At 40.5% G+C, this 21268-nt stretch overlaps 1 protein-coding gene and 1 long non-coding RNA gene across 6 annotated transcripts in view; one reads left to right on the forward strand and one right to left on the reverse strand.

Moving 5' to 3' along the window:
• Positions 1 to 21268, reverse strand: part of LOC147032529 (neuronal cell adhesion molecule-like) — a 486552-nt gene that overhangs the window by 417999 nt on the left and 47285 nt on the right. The gene's annotated exons all lie outside the window — the stretch shown is intronic.
• The window catches only part of LOC147032531 (uncharacterized), a 30261-nt gene continuing 20112 nt past the window's right edge, over positions 11120 to 21268 (forward strand). For both annotated transcript variants that reach the window (XR_015055196.1, XR_015055197.1), the window contains exon 1: positions 11120 to 11951. This is a non-coding gene — a long non-coding RNA (uncharacterized LOC147032531). The remainder of the gene's footprint in view (positions 11952 to 21268) is intronic.

A 21268-nucleotide genomic window follows, 5' to 3' on the forward strand; every position in this document is an offset into this window, starting at 1 on the left:
CCTTGCTGTTTTGCTTTGTCTCGCCACTGCCCAAGGACCATCAAACCTGTTCTGCATCAAGGCAACACTTTGAAGAAGAAATAAAAGAAAAAATAAAACACTTACCTTGCTGGATCACCTGTTCTGCATCAAGGCATCACTCACCTCACTTCACCATTTGCTCCGTGACCTGTGTTCCACCCCCACCTGTTCTGTTGACTGTCACTCGCTGCAGCCTCATACCAGGTGACACCATTCCAATTATCATGGTGGTTTTGTTTATTTTCTTTTGTTTGAACAGCATTTACTGCAGCAGCATGCAACCACACTTATGGACTGCCCCTTTGTTGGAGCCTCATACCAACTTCATGCCAGCGTCATACTAGCCTCATACCAGCTTCATACCAGCCACATACCAGTCTCATGCCACTTTTCTTCACGTATTTTGCCACAAATTACCTTGACCATAAACTGCACAAACACAGCTCAGTGGAGGAAGTGGCTCTGTTCTTGTTGCTGCTTCTCCTTGATCTCCTTTTTTTGTCATTTTGAAGGCCACAACATTTATGGGCAGTATGCCAGTCACTGGCCTGCTGGTTTGTTTTGTTAGGTGTGCTGGTGAAGAGCATGAATGGGGCAAGAAGTCAACAGGTGTCCCCCACCCCCCTCCTGCCCCTCCACAATTTTTCTTCTGAATTTCTGTAGGTCCTGGATCAGAAATTGTATATCGTTGTATAGTTGTGTAGATTATTAAAGGCTACCGGTTATATGTTTTAGTTTCAAACATTCCAGCAATTTCGGTGTAGCATAAAGTTATTTGTGCGAGTCAGTTACGTAGCTCCCAACGCATTAGGTGGGACAAATCTAGTTTAAATTGTCAAACACACTAAAGGGTGGAGTTAAAACATACTAGGTAGGGGGTAACTTCAACTGCATGTCACACGGTAATGCTAACTTTTAATGGCAATGTTGTAACATTTAACCGATGTCTCCAGCTGTTGGTCGACGAGGGACGAGTCTGGGATAAGGAAAGGGGTAGTGTTATGGATTTCAGAATCCGATCCTACGAATGCATACAAACATCGAGGTCCTCAGATAGTCATTTCCCTAAATGCATGTTCAGGATAAACCTATTCCCATGTCTGGTGGGATTCTAAATGTGATGCATTGAGAAGGGTAAAGAATAGATTCCCTCTCTTATGGAAAGCTCCTTTTTCTCTTTATGACAGACACATTCATGCACGTGAGATAGCGTAAGCCCAATGGACGCCGCCACCCACCATTTTCCATCGACGTTTGACACCCTGTTCAGCAGCTCTCTGGACACTAAATGGCTCTTTTTCATAACGGGCTGAACACTGAGGTGATAATTTTAGTTGACGTTTTATGAGCACTTAACATTTTCGCTCGGTAATTCTGTCAAATGGCTGCCTTTTGCCATTCGTCCTGCACCACAGGCATGGTGTTGTGGGCCAAGAGTGATCGCAGGACAGGCAGGTTGTCACTGCAATGATTCACAAATGGGGCAGGGAGGATTTGGCTGGAGTCTGCACCCGCCCAGACGGGCCGCCTATAAAAAGAGGACGAGTGGTCCGTTCTTGGTGGGTCAGTCGACAACGAGTTAGTTTGTGAGTCAGTTGGCATCAGTCGGAGTCCAGTCAGTCAGACGGCCTTCCCAGTCAGTCAGAGTCTAGTCAGATGGCTTTACCAGTCAGTCAGAGTCCAGTCAGATCACTACCAGTCAGTGAGTCGGTGTCAGTCAGATGACTACCAGTCAGTGAGTCGGTGTCAGTCAGACTTCTACCAGTCAGAGAGTTGGTGTCAGTTAGATGGCTTTTCCAGTCAGTCGGCACCAGTGAGTTTGTGACAGTCTCAGCGCCTTACAGCACCTCAGCGTTTCACAGCGCCTCAGCACTTCACAGTGCCTCACAGCTACTAACAGCTGTCCGTCAGTTGTGGCTCCTGGTGGCTCCTGGCGGTGGGTGATGCTCGGACCGTTAATGCTCCTTCTGCTCGAAACCTGCTCTTGGCGTGCCTGATTCTTGGGGGTGACGTCGATTGGCGTTCAAGCCTGTTCAAGAGTGGGTGCACGGCAAGGCTTGGCGCAAGCAACGGACAAGGCACGCTCACACATTTCAGGACGTTTTTATTTGATGTGCGACGACTTCTATTTGGTGAGCGAGATGATTTCTCTTCCCCCCCCCCACCCTGAATGATCTGCTGGGTACCCTTGTCTGTGTTTAATTGTTAAGTAAGTCAATCCCAGATAAGCATCTGCTCTTTGTCTCTTTATCTCTCAGTGCCCGAATAATTATTTATTTGCTTGCAGTTATTTTGATTGATTTGAATTTACTAATTTTTACCACATGGAAATAAAAAGTTTTTTTTATTTATTTATATTCTTATTAATAAATTGCTTTGGTGACATTCCAACCTGTCTGTGCTTGTCCTTTCCTTCCATTGATCCAGCATTGTCCGAACCTAGATAGACTGGGAGGTAATTGCCACACTAATCGACCAATAATAGTTCGCACCCACCAGCGGTTAAAATGCTCGGCCGCCCTAATTAAGATCTAATCAAGAAAAGAATGGTGCTTTGCCGAGGGCGCGCTCCCTGTTCAGGAAATCATGTGACCTCTAATTAAATGGCATAATTAAACAGTGGACACTGGAACTCATGGTTAACTGATTGGTGTTCGTGGTTCTCAAGCCAACCACCATACCACAAAGTTAATCATGAGCGGTGTTCCCAGGTCCAGCTCTTCCGAGGACAAACAGGGATTAAACCCCCTCATAATACACTCGGTACCCATGGCCGTAACAATATATATTCTCCACCAGTCAGTCTGTCCATTCTGGGAGTGTGGGAGGGGCTTCCCAGTTCAGGGCGGGGTGTCAAAATCAAATCACCACCATTTCCTTTTCTCCGTCGAGACTCTTTTGTGAGGCTCGCAATTTCTTACACTCTCACAGCTTTACCTCAACTCGAATTAAATATCTGACTTTCATTTTTCATCGTCGTTAAAATGGTTTTAGACTCAGTTGCAATAAAAGGAAAGAAAATTGTCTGAAAATTCACGTTTTCAGACAAATATGTCACTTAATTCAATGAAAATGTTGCTGGTGTTCAATGGTTGATGTGCAAGATGCATCAGCCTGTCAGCTGATTCGTGTGATGGTAGATGCACCTTGGATTTGTGGTTACAATGCTGGTTGCATACATTTGGGAAAGGCAATCCAAGTTACACAAAAACAATTTGATGTGCAAAAAAATCTGGGACGAATATGCTCTATTGATGCTCATGCAAAAAGTTGCAGGAATGCTGGGGAAGGAAGATGCACCATGTCAGCAGTACACATATATGAGGAAGCTAATACAATGTATGATCCAGATGTAGTACATCAATATTGCTTCTGGATAAAAAGCTCCTATTTCGCCTCGGTTTCCAGGGAGTCAAATCTATAATCTATGTCGAGCACGTAGTATATCACTGCTAAATTTGTATAACACGTTCGACTTAATGTAACAGCAATAAGATAGAGCATTTAACAATGCAGAGCCACACCAGGGTATGTCAACTACAATAAATCTGATAAATAGTGTACACTCACTCACCGCCAAACAGCACTGTTACAATAATTCCGCCATCAGATGGATGAGCCTAAACAACCTCATATCCCCGCAACATAGTCAACTTCAGCTTGAATAAGTCTAATCACCATTATATTCATACTTGTACTTGAGGTGCCTTCTATTTCCAGAGTAATTCAAATTTACAAGAATGTTCGCAGACAGAAAATTTGCACTTTGACATTTTGCAAAGCCTGACCGCCCTGCCTGCCGACTGAAGCTATTTCTAATGACACCAAATTTGGCTGATTACACTTATTTTTGACCTCCTCCCCGAAAAGTCACTTCCCAAAGTGGTATTTCAATAACAGAGCAGGGCCAGGCTCAAGGCCATGCATTTTTGTGGATGACAGGTGACACATGGCTTTGCCTTGAGACCGTTGGCCTTATAAAAACCACAATGACCAACAGCAGCCGTGACGTTCTCATTGAACTGAAGATCACATTTCACAGCAAGCCTTGATCAAGAGCTTGCCGAAGGCAATGCACTTAATATTTTATCGCATAATGTCACTGATAAAACTAAATATCTGGATATATATATATATATATATATATATATATATATATATATATATATATATATATATATATATATATATATATATATATATATATATATATATATATATATATATATATATATATATATGTTTGAATGAGAAAAACCAAGGATGTCAGTAAAGAATAAAAAAAACCTTCAAGGACCTTTTGGAAAAGAGAGAAATTCTTCCTCAAACTGCCTCCAGTAACAAGCAGCTGTTGAATGAAAATACAGGTGTTTGGTTCTAATATAGTAGACGGTGTAAAGGTCATCAGAGAACAGATGTGTCCTGCACTTTGAACAGAAGTAAAACACGTGCACATTCTCCAAAGCAGCTTGTATTATTGCAAAATGTTTAATCACATGACCTGGTTAATCTAAACTGCAGCATGTGGAATATTTCCCAGGCTAACCACCTCATCATCCAATAAAGCTCATCGATTAATTGGTGAAAGAATTAACATCATAAGACCAGACATTTATTACTCAAATACTCATAAAGATTACAAATCCCCATGCTGTAATAATAAGTTCATAAATATCATTAGTATGTACCAATGTGTATGCCAACCTAAAAACCAAATAAAATAACCGAATAAAACATAATATTATTTTTAACTCCAATAAAGCATTTTTGTTTTGGAGAACATGTCTTGGTGTGGTTGGTTTTTTTTGTTGACATAATAAGGGGTGACTAAAAGAATGATCATACTTAATACAGTAGACTCATTAAAACTGAGTCATTGAAATTTTTGATAAAATAAGTCGACTTTCACCCTTAGATGCATGAGTGCAAAAAGATATTGCAAGAAAACAGCCAAACTGGGTCATTTTTGACCCACTTATGCATCTAAGGGTTAAAACAAATATTAAACGAATAAATAAACAAGCAGTCATAGACTGGTACTTAAGAAATCGTCAACTTGACCTCTGACCTTGTCTCATAAAAGCTGTCTCGAGAGAAGGTAGCGACGCAGACCAGAAGTTTCTACGATGATTCTGTACCAAACCATCAAAATCGTAACGTCGACCGAAGCAAAAATCTCCATTTCTCCACGCAATTATTTTATATTATTTTATCAAAGTCACAAAACCGTAATATTCGGCCATCCACCAACAATCTTTACATAATCCGATGGCTTAGCGAGTCTGGCATGCGACGATAACCTTTATTGGGATAAAAAATGACTTTTAAACACCATCTTTATCGAAAACACCATCAGCGCGCACACGCAAAACCTTTACGTGACTCAACGATGTGTCTGCTCGAGCGCGCTGCACCACGTGACGAGCCATGCCGCGGCGAGTGAAATATTTTTTATACAATCTTAAAACGTCTCCAAAACATCTGATTTTTACCAGAATTTCGACAACCGAGCGTTAAGCGTCCGAAGCGATCGCAAAAACCGAAGACAAAATTAAAATCTAAGTTAAAACGAACTCGTAACGTCGATCGAAGCAAAAATACTCCATTTCTCCACATGAATTTACGGAATTATGTTTGACCTCACTGTTTTTGTTTTGTTTGACCTTGACCTTTGACCGATTTTGACCAAAATGTAAACAGCGCTAGACATCACTCTCCTGATTCACGTGGTGTAATTTGACATTCGTAGCTTCTTCCGTTCTCGAGTTATCGTGCCTACAAACAAACACACAAACACACACACACAAACAAAGGACGGAAGTCATCAATATACTTACAAAATCCAATAAACCATAAAAAAGTCACGATCAAAATTTGACATCTCAAATATCTCATACAAGAAAAAAGTTTGTCTGTCTGTCTGTCACCAATTTTCTCAGAAATGGCCAAACGGATCTTCGTCAAACTTTCAGAGGTGCATCAGTGAGTGTCCGGGAGTATTTTTGGGGAATTTTATTTTTAAATCACTCTATAGTACCGAAGCGTTTATAGCGATATGAAAGGTAATATTAAATGATCCCCAATCCCATTCCTTAGTGGGTAAAGCTATCATGTGCAGCCTGTGGCTGCTGATTGCATCATTTGCTGGTGGCACGGCTTTGCCGCTGATGCAGGGCCCACTAATTACCAGTATGCTGGTACTCATTTCACTGTCCTCAGAAGGATGCCAGGCTGAGTAAACGTACCTGGTGCTAATTCAATGGCTGACAGTGGCTCAAACTCAAGACCCGAAGATCTTAAGCCAGCCACGTTAACCACTAAGCCAACACCAGGCTTTCTTAGTGGGTGTAGGGAAGTGTTTTAGGCCCCACAAGAAATAGAAATAAAACAAAATTTGATTTCTTCAAAATGCCAACTTGTTTAGAACAGCACAGGGCAATGCTGGTTACCCCTGCGAGTTACTGATAACCAAGAGTCGACAGTATAATAACAAAATATTTTGAAAATCCTTTTATCGATGTTTCCACATTGACTGAAGCAAAAACTGAGGACCATTTTGTATATGCTGCTGCAGTCAATGAAAAATGTTGGAAATAAATCACTGATTAGGGAGGAGTCAGGTCGTGGAGGAGGTTGAACCCCCCCAACCCCCACACCCACACCCTCCTCCCAAACCCCTTTTCAAGACAAACAAAAAGCATCATTAAACTTAATTTTAAAACAATTACAAATTCTTATTAAGTTTTTAAAAATGGGCGATGCATGATGATGATGTGGCTTTTAGTGGACAAATTAGGCAAATTATCGTTTATTGACAGAATGCTTAACTGGGTCATCAACATCAGCAAAAGTGGACACTTTGTAACAAATCATTAACATTCCAACTCCTCAAAATCTCTCCATCATGTGTGATTCACAGATCGGGACCATGATGCAGTATTCACTGCTTACCCAGATGGGAACATCTAACTAAACACAAAGGAACCTCAAGTTAATGCAAAATGTTTTACTTTTGTGAATAGTGACGTTAAGATACTTCTTGCTAGCTACATCAATTGACTGAAAGCTTCAAGTGATGGACATACCGACTCAAGCAAGACAAATGGATCAGGACAAATGATAGGATCAAAGTGCTGGCTAAATGATTGGCGATACCTGCTCTCATTGGATATCAGGGACACTTCACTTTCCATCTAAAAGGCATCAATGGACATACTGACTCAAGCAAGACAAATGGATCAGGACAAATGATAGGATCAAAGTGCTGGCTAAATGATTGGCGATACCTGCTCTCATTGGATATCAGGGACACCTCACTTTCCATCTAAAATGCATAAATGTTCTGGCCCTGGATCCAGGGCCTCCAGATGTCAAGTTACTTCACTCCTGCAAAGCCAGGTGTTACTAGCTGGGTTATTCAGCATTTGTTGTTTTTTAACCATGTTGAAACAAACCATAATTTTTACAATTGTTAAACATCACTGTGTTCACTGCTATCCATACTAAGTATATTTGTTTTAATTCCAGCTGTTTATGAGTACTGCTCACTAGTTTCTTCTTTGGGTTTTTATTTCCCCACCTCCATCTCTGCATGATACCCATCTCCTTGACTCTATAACTGTATGTTTCAAACAGTGTAAATGCTGTATCTTTCGTTTTCACTCTTGTGTTGTCAGCCCATCATGTGTGTTCTGTTTTGTTAATCATTTTTGTTCCACACTGTTGGTTCCTTCCCTCACCTCAATCTTCACTTTCTGGTTAAGTTCCTTTTTAATTCTTCTATTATTTATCCCAAATAAATCCATTGGAAATGAGAAAAAACAAATAACACTGGTCTGCGTCATTTCAGAGGTCTAGGTTTTCTCAACGGTTCCAATATGCTTTTTGGATGCTGAATTTAGAAATGTATCTCATTTCACTCAATCAGGTCAAGTTTTTATGCTATCTCAATTTTAAGGAAAAAAAATAATCAAAATTTTTGTTTTTTTAATTAGCATTTTTAAAATTCAAAATCAGACTGACATTGACAGAAAATGTACAAACCATACATATAATGACACACAAGTACCATTAATGTAAACTTCAACATTAAAAAGATGAAGGAAAACAGCGACTGCTGGAGCGACTGAAGTTGGGTGTTACCAGAAACAACGATTTATCTATATTTTTCTGAAATTGAAATGAAAGTAATTGAGAAGGCACTTTCTTCCAAATTAAGTGTACTTGTGTGTCATTATATGTATAGTTTGTACATTTTCTGTCACTGCAAGTCTGATTTTGAATTTCAAAAAATGCTAATTAAAAAAACAAAAATTTTGATTAGTTTTTTTCCTTAAAATTGAGATAGCGAAATTAGATACTTGACCTGACTGAGTGAAATTAGATACATTTCTGAATTCAGCATGCAAAAAGCATATAAGAACCGTTGAGAAAACCTAGACCTCTGAAAAAAATATTTCAAATGCAGCCCAGTGTAATTTTTCATTAAAAAAAAAAAAGTCTTGAAATATTTGTGAACTCCTCCACCCACGGCACCCCCTCTCAACATTCTCCTTTACCTTTCCTTATTTTTATTTCTCTAATGTCCTTATCCCCCCCCCCTCCCCGACCTTCATGCTCACTTAAAAACGTTTTAATCTTTTAATTTGTATTCATCCTGCTCTATTATCTACTTTTCCATTCTCAGATACAGTATATATATATATATATATATATATATATATATATATATATATATATATATATATATATATATATATATATATATATATATATATATATATATATATATATATATATATATATATATATATATATATATATATATATATATATATATATATATATATCCGTGATAATGGCAGTGCTTTCACTTCACAAATCTATGGTGAATGCTTTGCTGTGAGTCATCCAATTACTGCACATCCCTAATTTGAAGTATTCTCACCATGCCCACTTCTCCCTTTCTGTTTGGTAAATATGTCCATTCATAATAATTAATGGGCTGCCATGAAAGCCGAAAAGGTATGCATACTCACCTCTGAACTGTCTATCCTAGATTTGAATCCCAGCTATAAACTGCCACCCTTGTGTTTCACATACAATGGGTTTGCCATCCCTTGGTTGGATGTGAAACAGAGTGCCACATCTGTTCGCATTAATTGGTTGAATTTAAAGATCCCACTGTGTCCTTTGCAAAAAGTAAGTGCGTTATTGCCAGCATCTTGACAAAAATCCTTATTTTTGTAAAATTTAGTAGAACGTCACTCCTGGCCATCCGATTTGTGAAGGACTTGGACCACAAACATTCACTGGCCCACCCCCACCTCACGGGATCGGTCCACAATACTGTGGTCCTAAAACCTCACGACCTTTATTCAATCAATGTCACATTAAATATTTAACATCCCAAGAGAGAGAGAGAGAGAGAGAGAGAGAGAGAGAGAGAGAGAGAGAGAGAGAGAGAGAGAGAGAGAGAGAGAGAGAGAGAGAGAGAGAGAGAGAGAGCGAGCGTAAGAGAGAAGAGAGAGATGAGTGGAAGAGAGAAAGTCAGATGCTTCAAACTCGAGTTATGGTTTGCAAAATAATTTACAAAGGGCAAATAGTTTTTGATCTTTAACCTGTTGAATACAAAATTGAATCAGTTCATTTTTATATAAAAACCTTTTTTTTAATGCAAAAGGATGTAGGGATGTTACTCCAAAAAGTATGTAAACAAGGTAGGGATGGTTTCACAATAAATGATCACGTGAAACCATCCCATCTTTCTTTGAATCATAGTTGTCCCAAGAAAAGACACTAAGTGTGTGTGTGTGTGTGTGTGTGTGTGTGTGTGTGTGTGTGTGTGTGTGTGTGTGTGTGTGTGTGTGTGTGTGTGTGTGTGTGTGTGTGTGTGTGTGTGTGTGTGTGTGTGTGTGTGTGTGTGTGTTATAACTGTCATTTCAACAACATATAATATATACATACATATATTAATATTTCGGCATGCCCCTTTTTTTGTTCCACCATCAGATTTTTGTGACTGCATGAAATGAAACAAGCTTTGACATATATAGTAATGATATTATGGTCTTCCATAAGAGGCCCCTCAAAATTAGTTTTGATGATTATGGTAGTTAAACAGTTAAAAAACTCCATTTGCAAAATGAGAGGAATTATTGCACAAAAAAGAAATAAAAATGTTTCCCATTTTTTAGAGGACCACTAAGATGAGTTCGGCTCATAGAATCACGTTCCATTTGGGGAGAAAACAGTTGAGTTCATACCTGACTAATTTGCACTTTCCATGTGCCGTAGTTTCTTCACAAAACCATGACTTTCTGACTAAGTACAAAGTATTTGTTTGCTTTTTTTATACATGGTTGCCGTTTTGAAATTTTCATCGACCGATACCCGCTGCCCAGCCGGACCAACTGCCAACAAAGTATCGCCCGGTCAGTTACGGTTAAACTCAAAATCATGATCATCGTTTTAGTGTGGAGGTGAGTACTGACAGTGTACTTGGGTCTTTTCCGGGTGGGTGCGGGATTGAGCACGTGCACATAAAAATCTCGGGTCTCCGCATAGTGGCGTACAGGCTTAAGTCGTACTTCTGTTTACTACCGTAGAAAATCACAGAACCATCCGATCGACATGCTGTTAACAGTTTCAGAATCAGCTAAATTCTACAACATATGAATATGCAGACGAAACTGATCCGGCCTTTTGGATCACTTTAAAGTAGGGTGCCCTGTAATTTTAATGCGCTCTATGGATCCTCCGGAACTCACGAATGGTACACGTTGTGTAGTCACTAAACTACGTGGTATTGTCATTGAAGTGGAGCTACTGCGGGACAGTCGAAGGGGAAAACCTGAATGATAATCAATGGATAAAAATTATATAATATATTGTTTAAAATATATTCATGCTATCTGTCTTTTACCATATGTTGCCAGTGACGCCCGTCGAAGACGGGCACCTTTACTAGTATATATATATATATATATATATATATATATATATATATATATATATATATATATATATATATATATATATATATATATATATATATATCTTCCAAATCCAGATCTGGATCTGATAATTACCTCCACCACCAAAGGTGGAGGTTATGTTTTCACCCCTGTCTGTCTGTCTGTCTGTGTGCACGATATCGCAGAAAGTTGTGAATGGATTCAAATGAAATTTTCAAAAATTTACCCACTGAGCTGATTGCTCTTTTTCTTCTTTATAGATGTTTTCCTCTCAGACCTGTCATTTACTGCTTCAGGAGCCCTCGGCACCCACATCTTGGCAGATTTTGGAGATGACCTACAATCCTTTGTAACATGCATGGAATATTTGTAGACGTAACACTGCATCTCAGAGTTTACCTTGCATTTAACTTGGCTCTTAGAGTGCAGTCTTTGCTCCCTTTCCAGAGCCACCTGTGCAGTTCCTTGCCCGATTATCTTAAATTGTTTCCAATCTCCAACAACTTCTCCAACCTCAACTCATGCACTTCCATGCTTGGATGCCAATAGATACTTAATCACCCGTAACAGTGCACTCCTATTACCTTCACCCTCTAAAGCATTTATCACTCATGCCACCCTCTGTGGGAAGTCTCACAAACATCACAGTGCAGTCACTCTTTGCAGAAACCAGCTCAAGGTGTGCCCCCTCTCTATATACCAACATAGTCAACCATTGGTCCAATTTCAGATGGCCCCAACAACCACCTCCATGAGAATGACCTTCTCACTCTCTCTGCACTCTATCTCTCAGTCTGTCTCTCTCTTCCCTCGCCCTTCCCTCCCCCCCCCACCCCCAGAACAGTTGTCATCTAGTTTGAAGATGAACACCACCAAATGCTCTCCCATTCTTGAAGACACTCACACAGAACTGCTACATCACAACGACAGATTAAGTACTCCATGCCATCGCAGGTACTCTCACCCCATCCATGTACTATCTGTGCTGCATTAGACACTGCCAGTGGAAAGTTCAATCATGGAATAAACCCCAAGTTGTTACAAAACCCGAGGATTCTTGAAACAATGTCCAACCAGGAGGTGGATGCAATCAAATCTTGCATTTATTGTGCAAGTAAAATACAAACAATTTTTTTTGGAGTTCAAAATCAAATGGAGTTTTTGGTTGTGAAACAAAAAATGTCAAAAAAATAGGAATGACGTCATAAAAATTGATATGACATCATAGTGATGATGTCATCACTATGATGCAGATATGTGCGGTAATTCATCTCTGCTAATGCCCTGTTCGATTCCCGCAAACAAAATTCAAAAAGCTTGCCTAGTTTGAGATAATTTTTTAGGCGATTTCCATTAGCGGAGATATTTTGATGTCATAACTTTTTTTTTCTCCTAAGAATTTCCAAAATCCGAGATAGTCACTGTCTGTGCAGAGGTTATTTTTACATATATATGCCAAGTTTCAGGAAGTTTTGATGAAAACTGTAGGCTGTGAAACAAAAAAGTCCACAAGAAGAAGATGAAGAACAACAACGTGAGTAAGACCAAGAGATCCTCCAAGAGGATCTAAAAACTCATGCAACACAAAACAAACACACTGAGATAAAAAAAAAACTCCCTACAAACATCATATTTAAAATAATACCAATCTACTTACAAAACACCATAACAAACATATCTCCCCCATCCTGGGTCATCATCCTGGAATCATTCATCGTTTCGGTCATTGAAAACGACAGAGAGCAAGCGAGCCAGGGAAAATCAATTATTTCAATCAACGAGTTGAGGATAAAGCAGAGGTGTGATGGATGAGTCAAATGGCCTCCCCTTTGTTTAGGTTTCTTCCATATCCACGCTTACCGTTGAATATTTACATGACCGAGGAACCACAGATCGATTAGATCATTAGAAGCTTCGCATTGTATGAGATAAGACAGCCATTAATACTCATTTCATGCATTTGAGCAAAAAATATTGTTTCTATAAATCACAAGTGTTTGTTTGCATGGCACATCCACCAAAGACCAGATGCATGTTTCGGTCATCAGAGACAACAAAAGCCTCCGGCGCAACAAAACTCCTTGGTAGTTATAATCAGAGCAGCTCTCTCTTGATCATTCTAGTTCATGTTATTGCCTTAGGCAATAACTCTTCATACCTCTACTTGCCCCTCAACAATTACCTCGCTTCCCTTGAATTCCAATGATGGTCCATTTACTACTTGCTGTAAGACCCTAATGATATATTACTTGTGAGAAAATTGCAGAATTTTATCCCTCCCCCTCCCAACACTTTCCCTAATTAATTTCCTTCCCTAACTTATGTTTCCCTTTTAAAGATCCAGCCCTTTGCTTCTCATTCAGTTGGCTTGTTTGGTGATCTCATAAAAACCTAAAACTCATGACTTTGGGGTCCCAGACGCTCTATTGATTTCCCCCATTGTCTACTGTTATACTTGTAATTGAGGTGCAGGTTAACTGGTACGACTAGCTCCTCAAGCCATAACTGTGCGTGTCACAAGCTCCTCTACGAGTTTTAAACACTGTCGAAAATTATTTTTCCCAATCATATTATTTTCTGAAACTTACCCTGATTTGAAGTAACACACGCACGCACTCACTCCGAACATATTACTCATATACAAAAAGGAAAAGAAGGCATTGGTAATTGAGGTGTCAGTATCCAGCAATTTTGGCCTAACCAACGCAGAGATTAAGAAAATGACGAATACCAGGATCTCAAAAATGAAGTGAAAAGATCCTGGAAGCTGAAGAACATTGAAATTGCACCAGTGATCATTGGAGCAACTGGAATGATAAAGAACCTCACGGAGATGTTCAAAAACATCCCTGGGAATATTACTACAAATTAATTACAGTTGTCGACTGTCTGGGGCTCAGTGACGATCCTGAAAAGAGCCCTTGGAAGAAAACTTTCAGAACAAGAAAACTGCACAGCTTTGTCCATGAATCTGTTACCAAAATGGAGGTGGATGCTTCGAGCCCTGGGAGAACTCCGTTCCACCTTTTGAAACCCGCATATGGAGATAACAACCAACACGCAACACACACCGTTTTCATACAGAATATGTAGAACATCATGGTTTGATGAACCGACTCCCTATTTTCGGTGTATGATTGTGACACAGCACTTAATACTTATTGACTCTAAACTATCCGTGCTGTGAGAAATCTGCATGAGCTATATTCATGGACATACTTCAGTGTTGTCTGATTACAATCAGGTATCTCAGCATTCCTCCCCCTCTCTCTCTTCTCAAACATCATTGTAAAGACAATTTTGGTGAGGACTTGCATTCTAAAGATGCAGCTGTCATATGGGAATATAATTGATCAGAAAGAACAGAATAATGAGTAATTTGAGCTGAAACTCAATATTGGGACCATTTTTATGAACGTCTACAGCTCGTCAGTAATGACATCGTAAACCAAACCACATCTGGTACCAAAAACCAAGCTGTTTCTACAACACATGCCTGAATGCTGGGCAAGTGTGGGCTTCTCATGCAGGCCGAGAGCTTTCGGTGAATATATGAAAAAATATTCAGCCAAGATATGAAAACGTATATAAACGAATGATACATTGCCTTAATTATAACCAGGTTTTGAAAATGGAAAGAGAGGCTTTTATTGGTGATCATCGATCATGCCTGCAGGTGACATATGTTATGTATCTGGATTCCAAATCAAACTTTGACATGTTCCTGACAGAGAGCGGGTGATGATCTTTGAGTTTGGACAAAAAGGGAAGATTTATACAAAGATTTAAATGGCTGCAACCTTCTTGCGTATCGTTAACTGCTATAACAATAATACAATCAAGGTTGTGTATAATTATATCTGGCTCATAAGGAAATATTTTTTATGACACATTTTGGAAGTTTTAAGGGATCATTTATTGAAACCATCATACAAAATTGCATATGCATTCATTTGATATATATATATATATATATATATATATATATATATATATATATATATATATATATATATATATATATATATATATATATATAATGTATATACGAAAAGCACGGTTGGTGACGCAGTGAGGCAGTGAAGCCCTGAAGCTATGAAGCCGTCAGTCAGTCAGTCAGTCAGTCAGTCTGTGAAGAGTATATGCCCACGAATCACGTCCTGTTTGAACGTTAATTCCCAAAGACCCTTAAGACCCCAAAATTTCCCAAAGACCCAAAAGTCCCTGAAGATCCAAAAATCCCCAAAGATCCAAAAGTTACAAAAGACCTTGAAGACCCTGAAGACTCCAAAGACCCAAAAATATCCAAGGGACCCCAAAGACCCAAAAGTCCCCGAAGACCCAAAAGGACCTAAAAGTCCCTGAAGACCCAAAAGACCCTGAAGACCTCAAAGACCCCTAAGACACTTCAGACCTTAGCACCATTTAGATCCCTTATGCCCTCCAGATAGATGAGACAGCTTAGACTCTTGACCACTGAGACCACTTTTCAGAAATAAATTTCAAATAAATATAATATCACCAATAGTACAAATACATTTGTAGAAAAGAAATGTTTGTATTATATCTGTGATATCAATCTCTGAAAGGATGTGTGAAGAGGCGAGCGTAGCAAGCCGAACCATGCAAGTAACGGATAAAAAGGGTGACATTTCTTGGTGGCTGAACAGATATTATTTATCATTCCTTGGTGTCCGTCTCGTGGAGAAAAATGTGCCAGACAGATTCCAATGTTTGAGGGCATTTCATCAAAAAGATCTTAGTGTGGAGTAACTCACATCCAGAAAATAACATTCCCTTTTCCTCGTGGTGATACAATTTTTTAACATCATAACAAAAGGCAGCTGCAATTTATAAATACAGATATTAAATGTTGGTTCATAACAATTTGCACAAAGTATAGAGATGAAATTTGTGTCGAGTGGAGCCCAATTTGAATAGATCTTCCATTTCATAAATATCGTTTTTATCCCAGTCCAAAGTTGCTTTGAAGCCAATAACTTTTAATTACCTCTGCCACCGAAGGTGGTTATGTTTCCACCTCTCTCGGTTTGTTTGTTACTTGCAAAATCTAAGATTTTTTCAAGTGTATTGGTTAGTCGATTTTGTTATTCTGTCTGTCGCCTACGGGTCACAATTTTAAACAGATCTTCACGAAACTTCCTCAGTTGATAGAGTTTGTCATAAGGAAGAAGCTTATTGTTTTGAGGTTAAATGGTCAACAAAGGCCAAAGGTCAATAACTTAGGAGAGATTTCTAAAATCCTCAATTTTCATCCGATTGACTTGAAATTTGAAGAGGATTTATAGTTCAGGTCACTGAATTCAACTAGCCAATTATTTTTGCGGTCCACATCGACCAAAAGGTCAACATAGGCCAAATTCTAAAATTGTCAATTTTCATCCGATTCACTTGAAATTTGAAGAGCAGTTGCATGTTTGCTCATTGAATTCAACCACCAATTATTTTTGAGGTCAAATTTGTTTTATGGATTTTGCAAGTACCATGCTCTGCACGACGTCTTCTTGTTTTTTTTTTTGTCTGTCTGTTTGTGTGTTTGTCTGTGTGCAAGGTATCTCAAAAAGTTGTGGATGGAACCGGATGAAATTTTGTGGACAGGTGTGGTGTGTGACAGACAGACTGATTAGATTTTGGTGAAGATCCGCACCCGGATATGGATACCGGAACATTTGAGCGATTCATCACCATTGAGTGAAAGGGCCAAAAACAATATATAGCATGATATCTGAAAAAGTTGTGGACGGATTTGGATCAAACTCTGTGAAAATTTTGCATGTGTGACAAGGAAGAATTGCTTAGATTTTGGTGAAGATCCGGATCCGGATCAAACTACTAGAATTTTTAAAGTGATTATTCTCCATTGAGAGATCAGGCTCAAAACAATTTCTAGCACGATATTTCAAAAATGTATTGGACCGATATGTTCTCAATGATCAGGCATTACGTGGTGGAGGTCGACTGAGTGCCCTTCTTGTTATGACATGTGGCTATCGGATATTTCCATGACATTTCTCGAATGACATTTCACGTGTATTACACCATCAAAGGCAGGAAGATTACTTCCTTCATGAAGGTCATTCATCAGCCAGATGGGTTTCTACCAATAATCCAAATAGTGCCCAGGTAACACCCCCAAAATTAGCTCAGTTTCCAGAAGCCCACAATCTAGATTTTAACTCACTACTTCAAAGAAATAACCAATCATCACAATGTCAAATTTAACTTGCTTCAAACACACATAATGCTCCTTCCACTCATATTTCCACAAGAAAAGAAAAACAATTTAAGAAAAATGCAAAAACATAGAGGAATGAATTCTCAAATAAACATCCAAACAAGGTAGGAATGACACCACGTTACAATGTCACAATAGGACATCACAATCCCCTTATGGATTATCAGCACGACATCTTTTGACATTTTACTTTTGTTGTGGGGTTGTGATGGATGAAGAAGAAGAATGAAGAACAACAACACACACCAATTGTGTTGTTACATACAATTATATGGCATTCAACTTAACTTAGCAGCTATCTTTTGAGTCATCTGCATTCCATCTCTCAACCTTTCCCTGACTTCCAATTCTTATCCTTACATTCCTTGTCCAGTCTTGCCTTGCCTTTCAGATACTTTATGGTATCACTGCCGAAAGTCACACGTTTCTTCATGCAACTGTGGTACATGGATGGATATCTAATTCAAGCAATAGTACAAACTGTACAATGTCTTAAGTTTTATGCATTTTTTCGAGTCTTGGAAATAAATTCAAGCAAATATAGGCAAGATGGGGCCGTTAGGTAGATCAAACGAGCTATATCTACTCCCAGCATTCATAATTTATCAACCGGCACGTTTTACATGTCCATTAATTTTCACGAGCACTATTTAGACATTAACTTTCTCCACCTTAACATCCACATCATTTGAACAAGGTGAATCTAGTAATTATTCTGAAACTGAAATAAATCACACTAAAATATGCTAATTCTCTGTATGTATGGATGTATGTATGCATGCATGTACAGTGCCTCGAGAAAGTCGACACCCCTTTTCAAAATTTTCACCATTTGTCACCTTACAGCCTGTAATTAAATTACTTTAAATCAGAAATTTTTCACCTTTATTTACACATCGTGTAAATATTTATCTCCACCTTTACACAACTTCTGAGTGAAAAACAAATTCTACAAATTTCATAAAAATTTATTTAAAATGCAAAACTAGAATATCTTGGTTGGATAAGTGTCCAAACCACTTATGGTTTTAGTCAGGTCAGATTAGATCTGTGACTTGCTCCAGGTATCATGTAAACCTGTACTAACCTGTTCCATGATCGGGTTGTCGGCGACTAAACAGTCTCCCCCACCAGGTTTTTTGGTGAGGAGGGTGTTTGGATATGGACACCCAGCAGGATTAAAAACAAAATCTGTCAAAGGGTGGAGGAGCTCCTTGTGAGCCAACGACCATCCATATCTAGTGCCCAACTGTGTCTGCGGACGTCCTCCTGCAGTTGGGTTACTTCTTATTAGGAGGTTGGTGGCAGGTGGCGATGCAAAATACTCCGCCACTGCAAAACCCTTCATTCCGCAAAACACAAAAACGCAAACAAATCTGAAACCCACTCCGTGGGAGTACCTCCTGTGCAGCTTCCCTTCACAGGGCAGCTCACAAGATGACGGGATTAGGGAAAAGCCTTCGGGACCCCCAATCTTTGATGATAGGAGGAAAACCACGGGGTAACATTCCTGAGTCAGATTGCGGGAGAGTGTGTCGGAGTGGTGCTGAGGTGTCGTCCACCAGAAGGCGGTCTCCCTGGGTTAACCTGAGGCGCTCCCTTTGGGTGGGTGCCTGAAATGTCCTATCCTGAAGAGAGGATGATCACCTGTCTCTGTTATCATCTGAGCTCAAGCGTTTGGACATCGGTATTGCAGCACTCTCTGAGGTTCGGAGACCGGATTGCGGCGAGATCATGGTGGGTGGTTACACCGACTATTGGTCTGGTCGCTCTGATGATTACCATTCCCAAGGAGTTGCTGTAGCTGTGTCCAATAAGCTGACCCCAATGATAATTAAGGTAACACCGGTCAACGAGCGTATTATGAGACGAAGGATTCATCACTCCTTAGGTGTCATTTCCCTGGTCTCTGTTTATGCTCCGACTGAGGTGAGTGACCTCACCGTGAAGGACACATTCTACGCCTCACTCGAGTCTGTGGTTGATCAGTGCCCCAGACGAGATACACTTTTAGTCTTAGGGGATTTCAATGCATCGACTGAAACTGAAAGTGATGGTTATGAGACGTGTATTGGTCCCCATGGGTCAGGAACTATGACCCAGAAAAGTACTAAGTTCCTTGACTTTGCAAGAAGTCATGGACTTAGGGTGGCCAGTTCATGGTTTCAGCACCCACAAGCTCATCGCTGGACTTCGTATTCCAACGCTGGTGGTGTGGCAAAGGAGATTGACCATGTCCTCATTGATGGTCGCTGGAGGATGATTCAGAACTGCAGGGTCTACTGGAGTGCTCAGTTCCTCAATACCGACCACCGGCTTGTTGCAGCAACTCTGAAGTTGCACCTTAAATCCAGGAGAATGGTACCATCCCAGCCTAGGCTGGATGTTGGCAAGCTCAAGGATGAGAGGGTAACTGAGGAGTTTGCGAACAAGCTGAATAGAGATTTTGGGGGTCTGGGTGCTTTGGGAGGTCTTGAAGAGTTGTGGAGTGCCTTCAAGACCACCGTCCTTGATGTTGCCAGTGGATGTCTTGGAACTCACCATAGGGCAAAGAAGAATTTTGTCTCTCAAGGGACACTGGATACCATTGACCAGAGTCGCAGGGCCAGGCTGAATGACAGAGCTGAGCTGTTCAGGGAGCTGAGGCGTAAAACTGTACGTGTGCTTAGGGTGGACAAGGAGGCCTATGTGCGAGGAATCTGTGAGGGGGTAGAGCATCACCTGTGGTCAAGTGATTCTCGTCCTGCTTATAGGGGAATTTGCGCATTGCGTTTATCCAAGCCCATCACTCGGTGTACTACAGTTCGAGCAGAGGGTGGTACGCTCTTGACAGAGGAGTCCAAAGTGAAGGCCCGCTGGGCTGGTTACTTTGAGCGGTTGTACCAGGCTGATCCAGCAGCTGTCGAGTTGGTCATCAGGGGTGTTATAATCCCTGTTGCTGACCCTCCAATCAACTGTAGTCCACCTTCGCTTGTGGAAAAACAGGCTGCGGTGAACCGGTTGAAATGGGATAAAGCTCCAGGGATCTGTGGCATCCATGCTGAACTTCTCAAGGCTGGTGGAAATGCTGCACTCGTGTCATTGCATGCAGTTCTGTGCTCTGCCTGGAACACAGGCATCATCCCAACTGATTGGAAGAGGGGCCTTGTTATCCCTCTCTGGAAAAGGAAGGGTGATCGCCAATACTGCAACAACTACCGAGGGGTGACACTGCTCTCAGTGCCGGGCAAGGTCTTTGCTCGGATAATTCTTGATAGGGTTCGCGACCATCTGCTTGAGCACCAGTGTCCAGAGCAGTCAGGCTTTACACCAAAGAGGTCAACGATTTACCACATCCTTGCTCTTCGAGTCCTCACCGGATGCAGACGAGAGTTTCGGCAGGGGCTGCTTGCAGCCTATGTTGATCTCTGTAAAGCATACGATTCAGTGAATCGGGATGCCCTCCTGGAGGATTCTCGGTCTTCGTGGGGTGCCACTAAAACTGATCGATCTGATGTCTGAACTCTACTCTGGTACTGAGAGTGCTGTGAGATGTGGAGGTGCCATCTCTGACTTATTTCCAGTTGTTGCTGGAGTTTGTCACGGGTGTGTACTGGCCCCCACACTTTTCAGCACTTGTATGGACTGGATTATTGGGAGGATGTCGGACAGATCAAGCTGTGGTGCATCGTTTGGGAATGTCAAGATCTCTGACCTTGATTTCGCAGATGATGCAATCATCTTTGCAGAGACTTTGGATATCCTTCCGGAGGCCCTCGAGGTACTGAATGAGGAGTCGGAGCCGCTGGGGTTAAGCGTTTCCTGGGTCAAAACTAAGATCCAGGCTTTCAATGACATCTTGAATGCTGCTGTCCTGTCTGTGCCTGTTTAGGTCGTGGAGAGATTCACTAACCTTAGCATTGATATTCATGTCTCTCTTGGCTGTGAGTCAGAGGTCAATAGACGTCTGGGTCGGGCCTGGGGAGTCATGGATTCACTGGATAATGGGGTGTGGCGCTGCCGGTACCTGTGCGGG

The sequence above is a fragment of the Eptatretus burgeri genome, chromosome 2 (genome assembly GCF_056783735.1).
Source record: "Eptatretus burgeri isolate ZD-2024b chromosome 2, Ebu_testis_v1, whole genome shotgun sequence".
Taxonomy (NCBI): domain Eukaryota; kingdom Metazoa; phylum Chordata; class Myxini; order Myxiniformes; family Myxinidae; genus Eptatretus; species Eptatretus burgeri.